The sequence below is a fragment of the Leptonychotes weddellii genome, chromosome 2 (genome assembly GCF_054177405.1).
Source record: "Leptonychotes weddellii isolate Sample4059 chromosome 2, ASM5417740v2, whole genome shotgun sequence".
NCBI lineage: Eukaryota > Metazoa > Chordata > Mammalia > Carnivora > Phocidae > Leptonychotes > Leptonychotes weddellii.
This window is the reverse complement of record NC_138370.1, coordinates 151,876,333-151,891,465: the sequence shown is the minus strand read 5'-3', so window position 1 is coordinate 151,891,465 and position 15,133 is coordinate 151,876,333. Positions and strand designations below refer to the sequence as shown.

The following is a 15,133-nucleotide window of genomic DNA, read 5'->3' as shown; positions in this document are numbered from 1 at the left end:
CCACTGACACCTAGGCATCTTAAACTCAACACCAAACATAGTGAACTTAAGTGCTTTCTCCCACCTGTTTATGCCCTCCCCCAGTGAGTGACAACACTACCCAAGTGGTTTCCCACCAATTTCTTACCAAGAACACACATAGTTATTAATTTCTTGACAAAATTTTTATAGAATATGTTCTGTATACCAAGCAGTGTTTGAGGTATTGAACAGAATAAAACCAGTCCCCATTCTCAGGTAGCTGACAGTCTAATGGGAAAGAGATAATTTCATGAAATAAGGAGAATGGCTAGGCCCTACAAGGACATCAACGGGCTTCTGTGACAGCATTTAAGACTAAGTGTGGGAAAGATTTCCTGAGGAAGTGATGACTGAGCTTAAATCTGAAGACAAAAAAGAATATGAAGGTGAACAGCAGAAAAGGGTTGAATGGGGAGGGCATTTCAGACAGAGGAAGGAGCATGTTCCCTCTTCCCCGCATCAAATTGGACCCAAATCATGGATCTCCAGGCCAATTCTCTCTCTTAAATATCACTATCTGCCCACCATTCTCAATTTCCACCACTACTTCTTTCCTTTCTACTATCATCACATCACTAACTTAATCTGTAGGTGCTGTGGACTGAATGTGTCCTCTGCATATTCACCTGTTGAAACCCTAACCCCCAAAGCAATAGTATAAGGAGGTGGGGATTTGGGGAGGTAATTAGGATTAGATGAGGTCGTGAGGGTGGAGTCCTCACGAATGGGAAAAATACCCTTATAAGAGTCACAGAGAGCTCGCTTCCCATCTCTGCCTATTTGGGAGCAAACAATGAGAAGTAGGCAGTCTGCAACCCAAAGAAGGCTTTCAGCAGAGCTCAACCAGGTAGCACCCTGATCTTACACTTCCAGCTTCCAATACTGTAAGAAATACAGTACAAATACAAATACAAATTTCTGTATTAGCCACCTGGTCTAAGGTACTTCATTATAGCAGCCCAGACTAAGACAGCAGGCCACCAACATTTATATATTCTTAAAATCTCTCACACGTCTTTTAAAACTCCTCTAAAATCTCTTTTCAAAATCCAGTCAAGTCCTCATTGACTCTCAAATGTCTTTCTCCTTTCATTTCTCCTCTGCAAATTTAATTATCTTCTGCCCTAAATTCTCTCTTCTGTAGTGAAATCCTGATAGCCTCTCAATCTTCCAATCTTCTCCAGGTGTTTTTGTTTTTGTTTTTTATTGTCAGAATGTAAAAAATTCCTCATGGGGATAATGGAGAAGAAGGGGAAAGAGAAATTTCAAATATCTTTTATTTATTTTCTTGTTTCCTCTAAGTAGAGAAGACACAATTACATCTTTGGTAGTTTTATTTCTTACTGTGGCCCAAATTTAGGCTCGTATCTTCTCTTCTATATATCATAAATTGGGAAATATTCATTCAAATTTAGAACAAGCTTACTGTCCTATTTTATGACAAATAGGAAAAGACATTTTATTTTAACAAAATATTTTAACCTTCATTTGAATATATCATTGGTATGGTAGGCCTGAGGAGAGAATGCAGAACTCAGGAATGAATTACTCTTTCTAAGAAAGTGGGACACAATTTTGCTCTGTAACATTATAGAACAGTATAATTTATCCTACACCAGCCTATACTCTCCATTTACTATGTTAATATTCTGACATCTTTTTTGAAAAGTCATTTTGTATTCTTTCAGGGAAGATACATGACAAGTCAGAAGCAACTCTGATTTCACCCTCATGCTTATAAAAATTCCAAATTCATGGTAGTCAGCAGTGTCCTGAAATTCAGCTAGAATAATATGAAAAACTAAACACTTAGAAAGTACAAAGTTTACAGTTATTATCTGTACTCTCTCACTTAATTTTCTAATAATACAATAGGATGTTTTGGTATTTTTATCTTATAAGACAAAGTTAAAATTCAGGGAAAATAAGAAATTTGTTCTAGAACAGATTTTCAATAGAAGAATTCAATATCTGAATCAGATATTAGAATTCATATCTGCTCTGATGTTGAGTTATTCTGTTTACTCAACACTAGCTTTGTGAGTCATCCAAATTGGTAGCCAACCAGTCACTTTTCTTTACCCTTTTAAGTATCCTACTTACTGACCACCCCCTCCTATCTTTTTGGGTCGCTACCTCTAGTAGTTCAATTTCAACAATTCTTCCACTAGCGTCAGATTCTCCAATCCATGTAATGCCATTCAATAACTCTTCATATTCCCATTTCCCGCCATATCTAGTTAAGTTCCATACCCATCATTATAACCAATATGGCAGAGACAACTAGAATTCAACCAAAAGTTGTTCTACACTTCTAGGTAAATATGTAAGAGAAATAAATATGTAAGCTAAAAAGAAGGTATCCAGCCAGGAATTACCTTACCTAGGCATGCTGGAAGCAGGTATGGTCATAAGATTAGTTCTCCCCAGCAGAATGTGAGTGACTGTGATGTGTGCTACTGCCAGAATGTTTTCTAAAAATTGGTCTTCTTTTCTAGGCCTTCTAGAAAAACCTTAAAGTTAAGACTATCAGGCACAGCAAGGCCACAAAAGGGAAAGATGGGTTCCTGAATCACCTAATGGGAAAAAGATACCCACCAACCTGATATGTGTGTGAGAAATACATCTATTTTATGTTGAACCATTACATTAAGAATCTATTTTTACAGCCATTTAGACTATCCTAACCAATATACACAACTCCTTGCCTATCTCTCCCTCAGACATGCTCGTTTGGCTGGTTCAGTCTACCTCTCTGCTTATTCATTGTTGGAACTGAGCAGTTGAGCAGATCTCAAAGGAAAAACAAATTAAATTAAAAAAAATAAAACCATGTTACATTATATCTTTTCATATTTGTGAAATCAAATAGCAAATGAGTTCTCGGTATCAGTGCTAACACAAAATACTACTGCATTTCACTGGTCAGTATGTTCTCCTACTTACTGAGGTGACTCTCTGATACTCTCTTGATTCTCTACATCCAACATCCCTTCCTTCTTTCTAAATTTCACCTGATGATTTTTTTTATTTCATGATCAAATGAAGCTATCAGTAGAGAGCTGCCACATCCTCCCACCAAATCCATCAGCCTAGTCGCATCCGTGCCCAGATTTTCCCTTCCTTCCCTCTTTGTTGGAACTTTTATTCTCCTACCTATCTACTTGCCAACTCATCCAGACTCCTGTCCTATTCAATGTCATTCATGGATCATGAATCATTCTTTTCCCCTTCTACCTGACCAACCTTTAAATATATTATATTTAATATATATCATAATATGTTAATTAAATATACATATATAAATTATTTCACATCTGAAAAGTGAACTTCCTTCATCCTTCATTCCCCTTCACCTACTTCTCCAACCTTCTGTTCCCTTTTATAGTAAAATTCATCTAGGTCCATTCTTTTCATTCTTTCTTGAAACCATACCAATTAAGATTTTTATCTCTAGAATTGCTGTTAGCAAGGCCACCAATGACATCCTCTTTGGCTAAATTCAGTGGTCGTTTTTTAATCCACTTCTCCCTTAATGTAGCATCTATATTTAGTCACTCCAATATTTTTTCCCCTATGCAGCCCTTGCTTATTCCATTTTTTATTCCAATTTTAGATAAAAATGTATATAAGGCTATGTGGAAAATTAACATCAACATCTAGAGAATCACAAATCAAGACAAGATGATGAGAAATAAGCATGTTTCAGTCAGTTTTCTTCCAGAACTCTTTTACAACTCTGCTTTCTTGGAAGGGAATTCATGAGCTGTAATACTTGAGGAGATTTTCATCTGCAGGTTTGAGGATTTTCTTATCTGCCATATTCACCACCCATCCAGGGGCAAAACCAAAGAAAATCTGCCTTGGATCCTTTCAAGTACTAAGCATTTTGAAGAGTTCATCTTTAGTGATATCAGGTAAAATATAGCCATACTTCTTGGCAAGTTCAAGTCTTGCTTCAGGAAATTTAGCAGGATCGGCCAGATAACCACGATTCTTTGCATCAGTATAATACGGTACCAGTGCTTCAGGCGGAAGCATTCATTTTGGAATGGGTTGTCTACGCAGAAAGAATGGAACGGGTTTACACAGAATTTCTAGACTTCTTGGGTCATAGAAGGCCGTAGTAACAACACCACCGTTTTGTTTTGTTTCAATTGCAGCAATGGCTAGTTCTGAAGCCAACTGTACTTCAATATTTACTTTTGCCTTAAAGGTGTCAGCACCCTCCTCTACCAGCTGGACACCATAATCCCTTTTAAGTGGCTGGATGGTCACACCTCTCCCATTGACAAGCTGAGTTAAGTCAATAGGTTAAGTGGGATCCACTCCACCCAAATCAATAAGATACTGCAATCTATTGAGACTCAAAGGCTGATACTGGCGTCTGAAGCTATGACCTTCATTAAACCCGTATTTTGGGATTCGAATGTAAAATGAGTCTGGCCTCCCTCAAAGCCCAGTGTGGGCCGGGTTCCCCTCTAACGCTCTCCTTTATGGCCTCCGCTACATTTTCTACCTCTTCTCCGACCTCTTCGCCCTCTTTCCGGTTTACGTAGGTTGGCCAAGCTCACACGGGGCGAGGCCCGGAGCAGGTCCAGGGCCCTTGCCCCACCGCCCTGCACGGGACCAGTCATTACCCGCAGGGCCAAGACCCTCCAAGGGCACCCGGGGTCTAATCACGCCAGTATTTTATACTGGTTTTTTGTCCATTGATTTCTGGAATATCATTTTTCTTTAGAATTTTTTCTTCATCTCACTGGTTGCTACTTCTTATTTTTCTTTCTTATGCTTTCATCACTATTCTGATTTCTGAATATTAGATTAGGAATTAAAGTTTAGACATCTTCTTTATCTGCATTAGACTCTTAGCTGATCTGATTTAATCCCTTACATTTAATTACCAATTTGATGCTTAGAAATACTCAAATTTGTATCTTCAACCAAGGCCTATGTCCTGAACTCGGCTCCCTGTTCAACATCTTCTCTTTAATGTATAATATTCAAAGTTATAGATCTCAAATTTAGTATATGTACAAAACAATTCAACCTTTGCTACAATCTGCTCCTCCTTCAATCTTCCCCATCCCAGTAAATGGCAACTTCATGTATCTACTTGTCTAGGCAGAATTCTTCTCTCTTTACCACATCTAATCTCCATTATATCAGCAAATTCTGTTCACTTTATCTTAAAATAATTGCAGAATTGAACACTTCTCACCACTTCTGCTGCTATCACCCTGGCCCAAGACAACGTCGACTCTTCCCTGCTTTGTTAAACATAGCTTCCTAACTAGTCTCCCTGATTCTGTCCTTGCTTCCTTTAGGCCACAAACGTTCTCAAAATATAAATTAGATCATTTTCTTCCCTTGCTTAAAACTCTCTAGTAATTTACCATCTCACTCACAGGAAAAGCCTAATTCTATAAAAGCTCTACGTGATCTAATGCCCTTTACCACCATGAATTCATTGCCTACCTCTCTCTTTCCCAGCAATTTAATGCAGGTCTCTGGTTCAGGTTATCGTCATTCTTCCAACATGCTTGGACAAGTTACCATGTCTGGGATTTTACACCTACTATTTTTTCCTCCCAGAATGCCTTTCCCAGGATAACTATGTGGCTTGGCCCTAATTTCCTACAAATATCGATAAAGTACCAGCTCTCAGATACTTTTCCTGACCACCCTAAAAAGAGACCCCTCTACCATTTTCTTTTACTTTGTCCTTCTTTAGATAGATAGATAGATAGATAGATAGATAGATAGATAGATAGATATCACTATATCACTATTGCTGCTTAACATTTCTTTCTTTCTTGTTCTCCACGCTACTTTATAATCCTTATGGCAGCAAGGACTTTGTATACTCTCATCATTCTTGTATTTTCAACCCCTAGAATATTGTCTTACATGGAGGATATTCAAAATAAATATCTACGAAATGAATTAACAATCCTCCCAAATACATTATGAACACATTAGAAATAGTATTAATAACCATGAATAGTGAATTAACAAAAGGGAGCTTTGAAAAAGTTTTTCAAACGGCTGCCTCTCTCTAACTACACTTAAAGATTACATCAGATCCTTTGAAATGGGGGAAAATTCTGGCAAAGCTCTCTCGATTCTTATTTAAAAATCTCTCCCCAGAGATTCTTGAAATTCTTTGGATTCTAGTAGCTCCAAATGGCATAACTGCCTTCATGGAGCTTTGCAGTTACCCAAGAACTGTTTTTGACAATTAGTAAGAGGAGATGAGTTTTAGACTGCAGTTAGTGTGACAAATCAAAGTGAATGTTTAAAGCAGTACCACTCACCTGGGAGGACATAAGTGAATGATGGATAGACTTCAAATGTGAAGGAACTACTCTCCAGGAAACTACTGAACACAGAAAGATAAGAGCCAATCCTAAGCATCCCTGAAGCTCCAATGTAAACCAAGAAGTAAAGTTTGAGAAGGCTGATCTATGTAAGTGTACTTACTGTAACAGTTGTAATTCTCTATATGAGACTCACAAGGACAATACATATAATTTCATTTTCAACTCTGGATTTAACTTCTAACATGAAGCCCCACTTCACCATGTGGCAGAAGTTAGTCTCATTACTTTTGGTTTTCTTCGACTTCTTCCTTGAAGCTGTTTCTAAAATCAGGAGCCTTTCTATAATGGCAAGGTATGGAATGGAGATGGAATTGAGCTGATGAATCAAATTTATTATATGTATTCAATGTAATCTGTCAATGAGTTAAATCTTTCCTCTGTGGCCCCCTGTCAGTTTTCTCACAATTGCAGCTTTTTAGGTCTTACAGCTTTTAATCAGTCTGGTGAACAAGTAACACTTTTCTGCTTTGGTAAAAATTTTAAAGTGTTGGATACAGTCCTTTCTCACTCCCACTTCCCTGATGTTTTTAAACAAATGGAGTTTATTTGCCATGTACAGAACATCTTATGCAGCTGTCTACCCAGACACGCTCTGTTCCACGACATTCTTGCCACTCCTAGGTACATGAGACTCATTTTGCTGCTTCTGTACTTTTCTGGGAATTCCTTGAAGGTGTCTAAAATCCTGTCTCCCTAAGCATATCACAAAATCATATATTCTCAGGGACTCTACTCTCTGTTCTTCCATCCAGAAATCCTATAGGATTTGCAACATTCTTGTTTCCCCTCTAAATCTTTCCTGACTCCCAGACCAGAAACCTTTATAAATCTCAGAGACAAGACGTTTTGCTCTGAAAATCATCATTTTTACCATGTTTTTCCCAAAATATGTTGTCTTTGCCTGGAATTCTGTTTCCCATTCTTTCCACTCCCACCCTTTTTTTCAAAAAAAATCCATGCTTTCCTTCATTGAGACCGTAAATACTATCCTGAAATGGTCAGAGGGTGGACTGGGGAAGGTGACAAAGGGTAAAAGAAAATATGAGGAACAAAAACAAGGAATAGAAATGATATCTTTAAAACTTAGGTTAGTCAAAATTATAGAGACAGAAAGCAGAATGGTGGTCGCTAGGAGCTGAGGGGGGAAGGGAGAATGGGGAGTCGTTTAATGGGTACAGGGTTTCAGTTTTATAAGATGAAGAGTTACGTTGTTGGATGCTGCTGATGGTTGCACAATATTATGAATACATTTAAGATCACTGAAACATGTACTTAAAAATAGTTAATGTTTGGGCGCCTGGGTGGCTCAGTTGGTTGGGCGACTGCCTTCGGCTCAGGTCGTGATCCTGGAGTCCCGGGATCGAGTCCCGCATCGGGCTCCCTGCTCGGCGGGGAGTCTGCTTCTCCCTCTGACCCTCCTCCCTCTCATACTCTCTGTCTCTCATTCTCTCTTTCTCAAATAAATAAATAAAATCTTTAAAAAAAAAATAGTTAATGTTTGACAGTTTACATTTGAAAAAAATGTTGGCAAAGGTAGATTTGGAAAAGGCAGGGATGTTGAAAACTAATTAGCAAGAGCAAATTGACCTTAAAACAGTATAATACAGAATATTTTACTGTGATCCATCCCCACATTGACACTTTTTGCTTCTTCTAAAGTAACCTTGGAGCATTATCATCTTACCCCCCAGTGCCCCTCCCCTCCATAAAGCCCTGCCTCTGAGTTTTGTCACACCTAGAGTAGCAATGGTATCGAAACTTAAGAAGTTATCCTTCCTTGAAGGTTGACGTAACTAGGGACAGTGTCCTAAAGTGAAGGCAGGAAGTTGTAACCATGGGCATGCTCGTGGATGATAGAAGCTTGAGCACCTGAGGCTACCCTCTTTCCCTATGTTATCAATTACTTTGCAGCCCTTAAGCCTGCTTATTAAATTGGACATGGGGAGACACTAAGACAGAAGTGCAAAAAGGAGAAAAATAGTTAAAATGGTATGTTTGATGTTATGTGTATCTTAATACAATAAAAAAATTAGGAAGAAGCATTATGTTGTCACATAGAGGAGTAGAGAACATATACTAGTGACATCTGGCTTCTTGATACCCTAATATCTCCTCAAATGTTGCCTTCTTATACAATCAGTGCTTTTCCTGCCACTCCATTCCTGGCACACACGCACACATACACACACTCAGGAATCTCTATGGTAACTCAGTGAATTCTTTTAAAAATACCATATTAATGTGAAAATGAATATCAATAGCCTACATCTCCGCAAAAGAGATATAAACCGTTTATATAATAAGAGGATCATATGGCAAGAATTTAAACACAGGGTATTATGGAAGAGTGGTGGGTGGGCCAGTTGAGATATTTTGGCAAAGACAAGCTGTATACTGCTGCAGATTACAGTATGCAGGCTTAAAGATCAGAGTGAATCTAAGCACCAAAGAGAAATCAGTTAAAAATGAAAAATTCTGAACAGTAGCCTAGTTTTAGATTGATTCTAAACCCTCAAACTTGACAAGAAGACTGTATCTTTGACTTCTAGTTCAATGTATTTTCATATGAGAGGGTCTCCCCTCTTTTATGAACTCTCTCAACATGTCGTACCACCACCCCCCACCCTCACCCCCACCACCAGGTGCACACACACACACACACACACACACGTGGGTACAAAAAGACAATGGAAGAAAGAAGTTGAGTTTTGTGGGAAACAGAAAAAGCAGATGAAATTTTGGAAAGAAAACAGAGAGGAAATAGGAGATCTGGGTGATCTCTAATATTAGTGAATATCACAAAAATGTTTGCGCAAAAGCAAACAGGGGACATAGGATTTCTCAAGAAACTCTTTGAAATGGAAAGAAAAATAGAAAGGAGTTATTAAAAAAAAAAAAAAAAAAAACCCAAGTGGTGATTGTTCTCATTTTCATGCTAGGATTTAAATTTAGCTTTTAAAATTTTCCTGCTCTAACAGTTCTGACATTTAAAAAAATAAAGAACTTTTACAAAATTAGATATTTGCTGTTGCATTTAAGGCACTCTGTGTGTTCAGCAAATGTCATAATGCCATTAAGTTCCCTTCACAGACATGCAATTTGATCCTCTTACTGCGGGCTCTTAATGCAGGGAGTGCTTTAGGGAGTACAAGGTAGAGCCTGAGGGCCTGGTAAGGAGTTTTCAAATCCTTATGGTTGGGCATGAATTTTAATATCGTGTCATTAAGAAAATGACTCTCAATTAGTGTGGCATTTACCCTCTCTTATTTTGTTTTTACAAGACCCATCTCTCAATAGTTTTCACCCATAAAATATATTCTTTTAGTTAGAAAAGTGTTTAAAAATTAATACCTGAAAAATAGCATTTTATCATATTACTTTCATTATATGACATAACCAACTGTGTTGCTAGGCAACTAGCTATGGCTTTTGGAAAACTGCATACTTTATAATAGATTACTTTAAAGGCACTTTTTCAAAACAAATAGAATAGAGTTATCTAAAAGCATCTTGTGAAATTCTTGTGAAATGGCTTCTTAAAAAGTCCGCATCTCCAAAAGTGAGAAGGAGATGCTCCTATCATATAGGTACTATAGTTTTCATTTAGCAGGAAAAGAAATTGAGAGAGAAAGAAAAAAGAGAGAGAGAGGGAGAGAAAGAGTAAGAGAGAGAAAGATCTCAAATTTCTTTACAAGTATCCAAATTGTTAATGAAAATGTTAAATGTAACATTCATTATATTCAATTTTTACTCAAATATATCTTTGGTGAGGAAAAACATAATTATTTGTAAGAAATGAAACATATATATATATATACATGTATATATATAGAATAGACTTGAAATATATATATATATATATATATACACACATAGAATAGACTTAAAGTAAATAAAAATAAATTGCTAGAGCCCAGATTTTGTCTACTGGTTTCCTAACAGCTCTCTTATATATAGAAAAGATTATCAAACTTGAAAGTAACCATTTTTGGTGACTAGCACTAGTCAGCAATGATTTAATTTAGTATGGAGAGGATTATTGCATTGAGTAGAAGTTCAGAATACATAACATCTAAAGTCTATTTCAAACTTGTTTCTATGACTCCATATAAGGTTATATTTTATCCTTAACAGGATATTTTAAATACGAAAGTGATATATGTTAGCTGTAAAGATTGTGGGTAACATGGAAATGCATAAAAGAAAAGATTTATCACTCATAATATTAAAACCTAAAAAATAAAAGTGGCTATTAATATTTTAACATATATCTTACTGGACATTTTTCTTCTATGAACATCATTTTAATTTAGATTATTAATTTTTGCTTTTACTTTCTTGTGGACCAAATTAATAGTCTGTATGTCATATATATAATTTTATAGTTTATCTTTTTCAATTAATGTTATACTGTGAGAACTTTTCCATATCTAACTTCTGTGAAATATATTATTAAATAAGTGAGTGACAGCCTACCATATGGCTGTAACATGATTCATTTAGTTATTCTACTGTAGCTGGAATTTTCCACCAAGATTTCATTATTATAAATAATGTTGCAATGAATGTCCTTATTTATAAATCATGATCCACATCTTGGTTGATTTCCTTAGGGTAAGTGGCTGTAAGTGAATTTACAGAGTCAAAGGGTACACATGACTTCATGACTGTAAATACATATTTTTTGTTATTTCTCAGTAAGCAAAAAAAGTCTACTTTCTTTAAAAAAAAATCCAACAACAATGGATGAGAATCAATAATATAGCCTCATTCAGCCTCATTGACACTGAATAATACTAAGTTGAACATTGTGTCAGTTTGGGGAAGAAAATTTAATTGCATTTTGCACTTTCAGTGAAATTGAATATATTTTTTTATTTCTATTTTTATTTCTTCTTTTGTAAATATGGTCCTTTATTTTTCAGTTAGCATTCCGTCTTTCCTTTTTATTAATTTCATAAACCTTTAGTCTACATGTATTGGAGTGACACCTTTCAGAGAACTAGGATCAATTTGGATTCTTTTCAGGGTAATAAGATAGAAGTTACAGGATGTTGAAAAAGAGTACAGTCTAAGCTTTTTATATCCTATAGCAGAGACAGCTATCTATTGGAGGCTATCTAGCCAAGAATTTTGTTTCAGGAAATATGTTTTAAGGAATTCTGCTTCCTTAGTTCTAACTGCTTCTTTAGTTTTCCCAATAGAGACCTTCTCATTCCTCCACCTTGCCAGTCGCATGTTCTAGACAACTGGCTCTAAGGGATGACAGAGCCGTAGGATAGAACGAATTCTGATGTTTGTACTGCCCAGTGGAGTTGCCTACCAACAAATAGCACCCTCCTTGAATTGTCATGTGTGTGAGAAATAAGCTTCTAGAGCTTTGAGTCTTTACAGACTTTTGGTCCTATTTATAATAGCAACTCTATTTCAACAATGCACTGAGAATCTGTTCCCTGAGGAACATTCATTTCCTGTCTTCAACACTCCACAAAGGTAAACCCCAGTGTTCATTTGATCGTGGGGCAAACCTAGAAATTTTTTCACCCATAACTCATAACTAATCCCTGAGGTCATGACCAGACGACAGTTTCAAAGGAGAATGTGTCCTTACCCCTTTTATTATTTCCCCTGGGGCAGAAAAGATTGACTGTTGTAACCACAAATCACAAATTTATTACTTCATTTTATTTACCATCACAGCATCAATGGTGATGTCCATTCCAAGGTTGTTTGCTGACCTCCTTAAGGCCTTAAATAGCAATCTCTTCTCTCAGTAAAACTTTAAAAAGGAAACAAAACAATTAGAGAATTTTCATAGCATTTTTGAAGACACTATACGTTCTTGCCTCTATTTTAATGTGATATCTTCTGGGAACTTTTTTCTTTAATTTGTTTATTTATTTTAGACAGAGTTCGAGAGTATGATCTAGAGGGGCAGAGAGGATCTCAAGCAGATGCCAGACTCGTTGTGGATCCTGACGTGGGGCTTGATCCCAGGACCCTGAGATCATGACCTGAGCCAAAACTGGGAGTGGGACACTTAACAGACTGAGCCACCCAGGAGCCCCTCTTCTGGGAACTTTTAATACAATAGATAATCACAGTTTTGGGTTTTTTTCCCCCACCCTTATCAACTGCCCAAAGAAAAGATAAAGATAAACATTGGTTCCAGAGTAGGGTTAGGATCTTTATTTCTCTTAAGGGAGATTTGATTGTCTCCCAGAACAACTGGGAGCTATGCTAAACTATATATGTAAATTTTTACATTTCAGCTGCACAAAAGTTATTGTGGCAAGCTATTTAAATAGTTTTGATTACCAGGCACACCTAAATTCTGTTTCTGAAGGTCTGAGATGAATCTTGGAGGTATATATGCTTAAAAATGTGCCCAGACGAGGCTAATTACATTTAGTCTTGGAAACACAGGATTCATTATTTTTGAAAAATCAGTATCAAGTAATTAATCTTAAATTACTGACTTCTATTATCAATTGAAAATTGCCACCCTTTTACTGCTTCTTTCCTATTTTTATTGAAATGAACTTATTTTGTTACAAATAAGATTTTTCCTTCAAATTTCCTCTTTTAGAGATCTCTTTACAAAATTCTCATTTTCTTTAATATTAACAATTATTATTTCTATGTTACTATTTTCTGGTTTCATTGCTCATCACAGTTTTTTTATACCAGCACTCTTCTTGAAGAATTTATTCTGATGCATGTTTCCATTAGCTGACTATATCTTCAGGTAATTTTTTCAGGATGACTACTTAGGGGGTATAATTTTTATGCCCTTCCATGTCAGAGAGTATCTTTCTCCTGCCCTTGCAAATAAATGATGGCTTCTCTGGGTATAGAATTCTTAGGCCTTAATCATTTTTTCCTTCAAAGCTGCTGATGTTGCTTTATTGATTTCTGACCCTTAGTGATCAGAAGAAAAAAATCTAACATGCACCTCATTATATCCTTTGAAAGCAACTCATCTTTTCTGCTGTATATGCAGGGTGTCTATTTTCACTAAATTTGCCTGGTACTCTCTGACCTCTTTTGATTTGAAGCTTCAAATCTTTCCTCAGATTAGGAAACGTTTTAAAGTGTTTATTTGATGATTATCTCTCCATCACCTCTTTCAAATAGCAGTATATTGGTTCTTCTGAATCCTTACCCAGTATCTTGCAAATCTTATTCTCCAAATGGATAGATTTTCTGCAAAATCCAATCAAATGATAATTATCTCTGTTTTTAAGTTTTGTCATAATGCTTTTTACATGAATGCATTCTTTTCTTTTTTAAATCTTTTTTAAAAAGATTTTATTTATTTATTTATTTATTAGAGAGAGAGAGCGTACGCGCTCACAAGCAGGGGGAGGGGTAGAGGTTAGAAGCAGGCTCCCTGCTGAGCAAGGAGCCCAATGCGATGTGGGGCTCAATCCCAGGTCATGATCTGAGCGGAAGGCAGATGCTTAACTGACTGAGCCACCCAGGTGCCCTTGAATGCATTCTTTTTTTATCTTAGATTTCCTCTTTTTAAATTTCAATATACTAGATATCACTGTGATTAAAATTAGATATTTTATTTGGTTCCTCTTATTTCTTTTTTTTTTAGTTAAATCCACTCCATAGCTCCTTAGTTTCAATAGATTTGAATCCACTTTTTGTGTTACTCAGTTTTTCTAAGATTATATTATGTATATATATTGTAGTCAAGTTTAACTTCTATCCCTTGTTTGTTTTTGAACCATACATTTAACAGATGTGCTGCTTCTTTTATAATTTATAAAATTTTCCTTAATAAAAGCCAGAAGCATACATGCCCTGGTTGCTGTCCAGGCCAAATTTAAGAGAAGAAATTCTGGAAACTCCATTTTTATTTTTAAAAAGCATGTTAAGTGCCCTGTTGTATGCTTATATTCATTGTTTTGGTAAACTTTCAAATAAACATATAACAACATTTATATTTGAGAAATATACATTTGAGAAACGCCTTTGAATTTTTGATAGTAAAAGACAAGGCACTATGGGTGGAATCCAACAGACTGAGATAAACATCTAGCCATTATGTTTTATGGTCAGTCACCCAGTACCTAATTCAAATCCATTTTTTTTTTGTAGTTTTTAATTTTATTATGTTATGTTAGTCACCATACAATACATGATTAGTTTTTGATGTAGTGATCCACGATCCATTGTTTTCGTATAACACCCAGTGCTCCATGCAATACCTGCCCTCCTTAATACCTATCACCGGGCTAACCAATCCCCCCTCCCTCCTCCCCTCTAAAGCCCTGTTTGTTTCTCAGGTCCATAGTCTCTCATGGTTCATCTCTCCCTCCAATTCCCCCTGCCCATTTTTCCCTTCTCCTAATGTCCTCCATGTTATTCCTTATGTTCCACAAATAAGTGAAACCATATGATAATTGACTTTCTCTGCTTGACTTATTTCACTTAGCATAATCTCCTCCAGTCCCATCCATGTTGATGTAAAAGTTGGGTATTCATCTTTTCTGATGGCTGAGTAATATTCCGTTGTATCTATGGACCACATCTTCTTTATCCATTCATCTATTGAAGGGCATCTCGGCTCTTTCCACAGTTTGGCTATTGCGGACATTGCTGCTATGAACATTGGGGTGCATATGGCCCTTCTTTTCACTACATCTGTGTCTTTGGGGTAAATACCCAGGAGTGCAATTGCTGGGTCATAGGGTAGCTCTATTTTTAAATTTTTG

The 15,133-nt window shown here is 36.4% G+C and overlaps 1 pseudogene; it reads right to left on the bottom strand.

Moving 5' to 3' along the window:
• Positions 1-3,665: 3,665 nt before the first annotated feature.
• LOC102737223 (large ribosomal subunit protein uL15m pseudogene) lies at positions 3,666-4,687 on the bottom strand (annotated as a pseudogene).
• Positions 4,688-15,133: the final 10,446 nt, after the last annotated feature.